This window comes from Lissotriton vulgaris, chromosome 1_1 (assembly GCF_964263255.1).
Source record: "Lissotriton vulgaris chromosome 1_1, aLisVul1.2, whole genome shotgun sequence".
Lineage (NCBI taxonomy): Eukaryota > Metazoa > Chordata > Amphibia > Caudata > Salamandridae > Lissotriton > Lissotriton vulgaris.
Window position 1 is genome coordinate 263,658,580 of NC_141685.1, and position 6,509 is coordinate 263,665,088.

Sequence of the window (6,509 nt, forward strand, 5' to 3'; positions counted from 1 at the left end):
TATTGACAGAGGGTGTTTCCTATTTTGGGAGGGTGGTGTTTCTCCTTGATGACTGTGCATGTTTCTGCGTTGTCAGTATAGTTTTAGGTCCTTCCTGCGTGAAAACCAAGCTTTAAGGCAATTTCCTCTTTGTACGTGTGTTACAGAATGCAGCACGCATGCAAAGAGGAATTGATTTCTCCTCGTTAGGATAGCCTCAGGGGGACGCAGGAGTTTGATGCAAATCCATGTCAACAATTCTTTGCAGATATGGATTTGAGTCGATATCCATGGGTGGATGCATGCACCTCCCATGAAATGGCCCCTAGACGCAGAGCGAACGAAGGCAGCAGCACACCGCGCCGCGTTACTTTTGGAAATACGTTCTATGTTAAAAATGTAATACAAACCCATTGCAAAATCTTTGTAAATCTGTGCTTGTGATTGCAGAGGGTGATGGAATATCATTTATCATTAGAACTGATTATCATGCAAGTGTAGAGCACTACAGCTGTCTTCACTTGATGATTGGTGCTCTTCCAGGTGCTGGTAGTCAAGTTTACTAGCCAGAGCCAGCCAAGCTGCAGGTTGTGAACAATGGGCATTCATTTTTGCAGATTAGAGATTAAAGCATAATATGCAAAACACAGACATTTCTGATGTAGAGTAAGATGCTGAATCCTAACAACCGGATTGATTCTTGTGACGTGATCCTAGGGCTTGGTTACAAGAGGCATGGTTACTGCCCTACTTACTGTTGTCTTGTTTTTATCATGAAGGGGCTGTTCGTGTTGGTATTTATTTTCAGAAGAATTAGATCATGTTGTGGTCCGGCCTCTACTGTATATTGGTGGAGGGTTCAGGAGAAGTCTCCAATTGGCTGACTCCGTGAATATTAAATGTCTGGTATTAACGAACCAACACAGAGTGTCAGAGACTTGGTAGACCCACTAAATGACTCCTGGCTCTGGAGGAGATAAACAATATAAAAACAAGGATTCTGCTTGCCGAAGATGTGTGAACCATATGAGAATCAGGACCTACTGAAGCAGCTGGGATATAGTCAATATAGGCGGTTGCCATACTTGCCCATAATGCGCTACATCAGGTTCAGCGCATGGCGAATGATAAACGAATGATAAACAGGGCAGCTGAATAGGTGTACACATGGCTATAGGAGCAGGAAGCTATACCATAGGCTCAGTCTCAACACTGATGAGCCTCCCCTTGTTGATGCTCCGCACTAATAAATTATCAAAGGACCAATTGGCTGGACCGGGGCCTCGTGAGTCCCAAAGGTACGTGGGCTTAGGACAAATAATCAATCAATCAATCACAGCATTTATATAGCGCACTACTCACCCAGAGGGTCTCAAGGCGCTAGGGGAGGGGGGTCCGCTACTGCTCGAACAGCCAGGTCTTGAGTTGCTTCCTGAAGGGGAGGTGGTCTTGGGTCAGGCGGAGGTGGGTCGGGAGGGAGTTCCATGTCTTGGCGGCGAGGTAGGAGAAGGACCGCCCCCCTGTGGTGGCTCTTCGGATGCGGGGGACGGTGGCGAGGGCGTGGCCGGTCGATCGAAGCTGGCGTTTGGGAGCGTAGAATTTGAGGCGGCTGTTGAGGTATACTGGGCCTTGGTTGTGTACGGCTTTGTGTGCGTGGGTGAGGAGTCGGAAGGTGATTCTCTTGTTGACCGGGAGCCAGTGCAGGTCTCTCAGGTGTCCGGAGATGTGGCTGCAACGGGGGATGTCCAGGATGAGTCGTGCTGAGGCGTTCTGGATCCGCTGGAGTCTCTTCTGGAGTTTGGCGGTGGTACCGGCGTAGAGGGAGTTGCCGTAGTCCAGACGGCTGGTGACGAGGGCCTGGGTGACCGTCTTCCTGGTCTCGGTGGGGATCCACCGGAAGATCTTACGTAGCATGAGCAGGATGTTGAAGCACAACGAGGAGACGGCGTTGACTTGTCTGGTCATGGAGAGGGAGGAGTCCAGGATGAAGCCCAGGTTGCGTGCGTGGTCTGTTGGTTTGGGTGCGCTGCCTAGGGCGGGGGGCCACCAGGAGTCGTCCCAGGCGGAGGGTGAGGATCCCAGGATGAGGACTTCCGTCTTGTCCGAGTTCAGTTTCAGGCGGCTGTTCTTCATCCATTCGGCTACCTCTTTCATCCCTTTGTGGAGGTTGGCTCTGGCGGTGGCGGGGTCGTTGGTGAGGGAGAGGATCAGCTGGGTGTCGTCGGAGTAGGAGATGATGTTGAGGTTGTGCTGGCGTGCGATGTCTGCGAGGGGGCTCATGTAGACGTTGAAGAGGGTTGGACTGAGCGAGGAGCCTTGAGGAACGCCGCAGATGACTTCGGTGGCTTCAGATCTGAACGGGGGGAGGCGGACTCTCTGTGTCCTTCCGGCGAGGAAGGAGATGATCCACTCCAGTGCCTTCTCCTGGATTCCTACGTTGCTGAGTCGCTGCACTAGTGTACGGTGGCAGACAGTGTTGAAGGCCGCGGAGAGGTCTAGGAGGATGAGGGTTGCTGTTTCTCCGTTGTCAAGCAGTGCTCGGATGTCGTCTGTGGCTGCGATCAGGGCGGTCTCGGTGCTGTGGTTGGCCCGGAAGCCAGACTGCGAGAGGTCGAGGGATCCGTTCGTCTCGAGGAAGGCGGCCAGCTGCTTGTTGACGGTCTTCTCGATGACTTTTGCAGGGAACGGGAGCAGCGAGATGGGGCGGTAGTTCTTGAGGTCGGTGGGGTCGGCTGATGGCTTCTTTAGTAGAGCGCTGAGTTCGGCATGCTTCCAGCTCTCCGGGAAGGTAGCGGTGTTGAAGGAGGTGTTGATGATGTCCCGCAGGTGGGGTGTGATGACAGCGTCGGCCTTGTTGAAGACGTGGTGAGGGCAGGGGTCGGTAGGAGATCCGGAGTGGATGGAGTTCATCATGCGGACGGTGTCTTCGGTGCTGATCGGGGTCCAGGCGCGGAGGGTGGTGGTGGGGGGCGGTGGTTCGGTCGTGGCGTGCGTCGGTTGAGTGCTGAAGCTGTTGTGTATGTCCGCGATCTTGTTGTGGAAGTAGGAGGCCTATGCAGGACAATATTCAAAGCCAAAACCATGAAGGTTTATTTCGATTTAAGATTTACTATAGAAAGCAAAAAGTGCAACTGGTTAGTCAATCCAGATAAGCATCAATATATTTCATAAGTTAAGAAAAAGTCTAATTATTGAGCCACATGACAATGTGACATGGTGTCATGTGTATCAGTTAGGCCCGGAAGGAAACACTGCCATTTTACACATACACAGGCCTTTCCTAAAGTTGCCCTCACTTTTACACATTGACTTGTGACACACATTTGCATTCATGACAGTTTGGATTCGTTTCTTGGAAAAATCAACTTCGCAAGAACACTACCATGACACCATGTACAAGGTTTATACATACTGTGCAAATGTGCCTATCATTTTCTTACATATGGCGACATTGCTATCTATAAAACACAAACAGTGGCAGGCTGATCAAGATCTTGGCCCCAAAAAAAAATAAAGAAAAAATAAAACTAAAAAATAAAAATAAACATCAGCTTCTGGGAGTAGGCAGAGAAGCACTTCTGTGGTCATTGCCAGGTCCCAGCAGCGTGCTGATATCTCTAAGAGGGGTGTCCGGATTGTGACCAAGATGGGGTCCTAAATTCTTTCCAATTAGGTAATGGGGTAGGATCATCCAGTACAGGGATTCTTGGCAGAACAAACACATACACCCTAGACACTTAGGTTAGGGAACGTATAGTAAGATTACGCCAGGTTGTTATGCTGTTTTATATGCCTGCACATATACAAAGATTAAGCACGATGGAGGAACGTTTTATTCAATTCACTGACCTGCTCCTTCTAATAACTTTAATTTGCTTCTGTCTATTGGTCACCGCAGGACATATATTTTATATAAGAATCACATTGGTTCAATAAACATTGAAAATTTCCCTCTGTGTATTCTTTGTATATTTCTCTGAAAAAATAAGAGCACGAATGACAGGGCAGGAACCACGGTTGTCATGCTCAGTACTGTTTGCTCCCTGTCTGGGTTTAGGGGCTTATTGTGACACTGTGAGCTAGATGGTCTATCAACGACTTACCCCGGGGGGAGGTATGCTTAGAAAGACGGAAGTCCTCATCCTGGGACCATCGCCCTCCGCCTGGGACGACACCTTGTGGCCCCCGGCAGCGCACCCAAGCCAACAGACCACACACGCAACCTGGGCTTCATCCTGGACTCCTCCCTCTCGATGACCAGACAAGTCAACGCCGTCTCCTCATCATGCTTCAACACCCTATTCACGCTCCGTAAGATCTTCCGATGGATCCCGACCGAAACCAGGAAAACGGTCACCCAGGCACTCGTCACATCCCGACTGGACTGCTGAAACACCCTCTACGCCGGAACCACAGCCAAGCTACAGAAAAGACTCCAACGCATCCAGAACGCCTCCACCCGACTCATCCTGGACATCCCCCCGACGCAGCCACATCTCCAGACACCTGAGGGACCTGCACTGGCTCCCCGTCAGCTAGAGAATCACGTTCAGACTCCTCACCCACGCACACAAGTCCCTCCACGACCTGGGCCCCAAGTACTTCAACGACCGCTTGACCTTCTACACGCCCACCCGCCAGCTACGTTCGACAAGCCTCGCCCTCGCCGCCGTACCACGCATCCGAAGAGCCACCGCCAGAGGAAGATCCTTCTCCTACCTGGCGGCCGGGACATGGAACTCCCTCCCCACCCACCTCCGGCTGACCCAGGACCATCTCGCCTTCAGGAGACAACTCAAGACCTGGCTGTTTCAGCAATAGCAGGCCCCCCTTCCCCCAAGCGCCTTGAGACCCTCCGGGTGAGTAGTGCGCTATACAAATGCATTGATTGATTGATTGATTGAATCAATCGGGTACCATTCCAATGTTTATGCTATCCACAAACGTGCAGTGCTTACTCTAAAGTGGAAACTACACAATAGAGACAGCATTCCTTACAGCAAGCAACAAATTTGGCACACATCCCAAAAATAGCACACGTTATAGGTTCAGAGGAGTAGAACGCCACACTCTTTACATTGCATGAAGGGGAACCCTTGGCTGTACTAATAAAGTACAGCAGAAAGAAAAACATGCATGTAGGAAACTTTTCATGCACAATTTAAAAGCCACGTTGTCTTCAGCTGTGTTTTGCAGAATGAGAAAGGTCAAGTAAATTTATTTTTCGGCCTGATGATGAATTAAGCTAGCATAGGCTGGCCGCAAAATTATGAAGAAATTCTTAATACAACTTTTTTTCAATAATCATAAAAGGACATACTATAAGATAAAAATCACTTAGAGTGTGTGGCAATTTGAACTGCGTAATGAAAGTGAGCAGATAAATCAAATGTGTGGGTTAGATGTAGGGTGAGTAACTTTTGTTTTAGTAGCTAGAAAGGATGCAGGTGATGATAGAAACCAAGTTTTCATGGTTTTTCACGTCCACACAGACAATATTTTAAGCTCTATTGCAATAGATATATGACTGAACATTATCAACGATACAGAGATATCGCCATAATGATTTTAAATCAGACAACCTAGTTAGAGATGCGATCCTGCAACACTATAGGAAACATTTTTGCGCTATAGGTGAAAGCATCAGGCCTAAAATTCTTTACCTCTTTTAATGAATGAGGTGTGTTAGTGTCCAGGGCTGAGAATACTGCAGAGACTTTCCGTTAGTCCTCCCAGAAATTACACTCTGAAACCCTTACAGATTGAGTGGGTATCAGAAGACAACTTTTCATCATTAGAAGTATACATGATATTCAGAAACATCAAGGAAACAAACACCTTCCTCTTGAAAAGCAATGAGCAAGGATCTTACTACTGTGAAATTTTACAATGTGTTTATCCAAATACTGGCAACCATTTTCCTCAACCTAGTAGCTGAAATTAGACCATGGAAACATTCCATAATTCTGGAATAAGATCTACATCACAATATTACAGAAAGAAACAATGCAAACCCGCTGTGAAGTGTGAGTCTTATTGGTCCATTTCCTTTCATAACTTGTTCACCAAAATGTAGGATCTTTGCAGGACTATTTACGTGGTTGGTTCCTGCTGGCAGCACAGGTTTGGAACACAACCATGCATTTTGTTAACATGCTTTTGGTTTAGGAGTAGAGAGTCTTAACAATTCTACTTGCTGCGGTGAAGACCTTGGATAGGGTGCATTGTTAGTAACTCGGGTTAATAGTAGAATGGGTTTTAGAATAAAATTTGTCACCTCAGGGTTACTGGAAGGTAGTCTTCCGGGCTGCTGTATCTCACGAAGAACCAGAATCATCACCAGTAACTGTGGGGCATATTTACAAGGGTTTTATCTCTGCTTTTTGTCTTACAAAGCCAAAAAAGCGGAGATAAAACCAGCACCCTATTTACAAAAGGGTGCTAACATGCATAATCGCTTGTTAGCACCCTTTTCGTCAAAGCCTCCCTTTGCATCTCCAATGAGATGCAAAGTGGGCGTTACTGGGCGT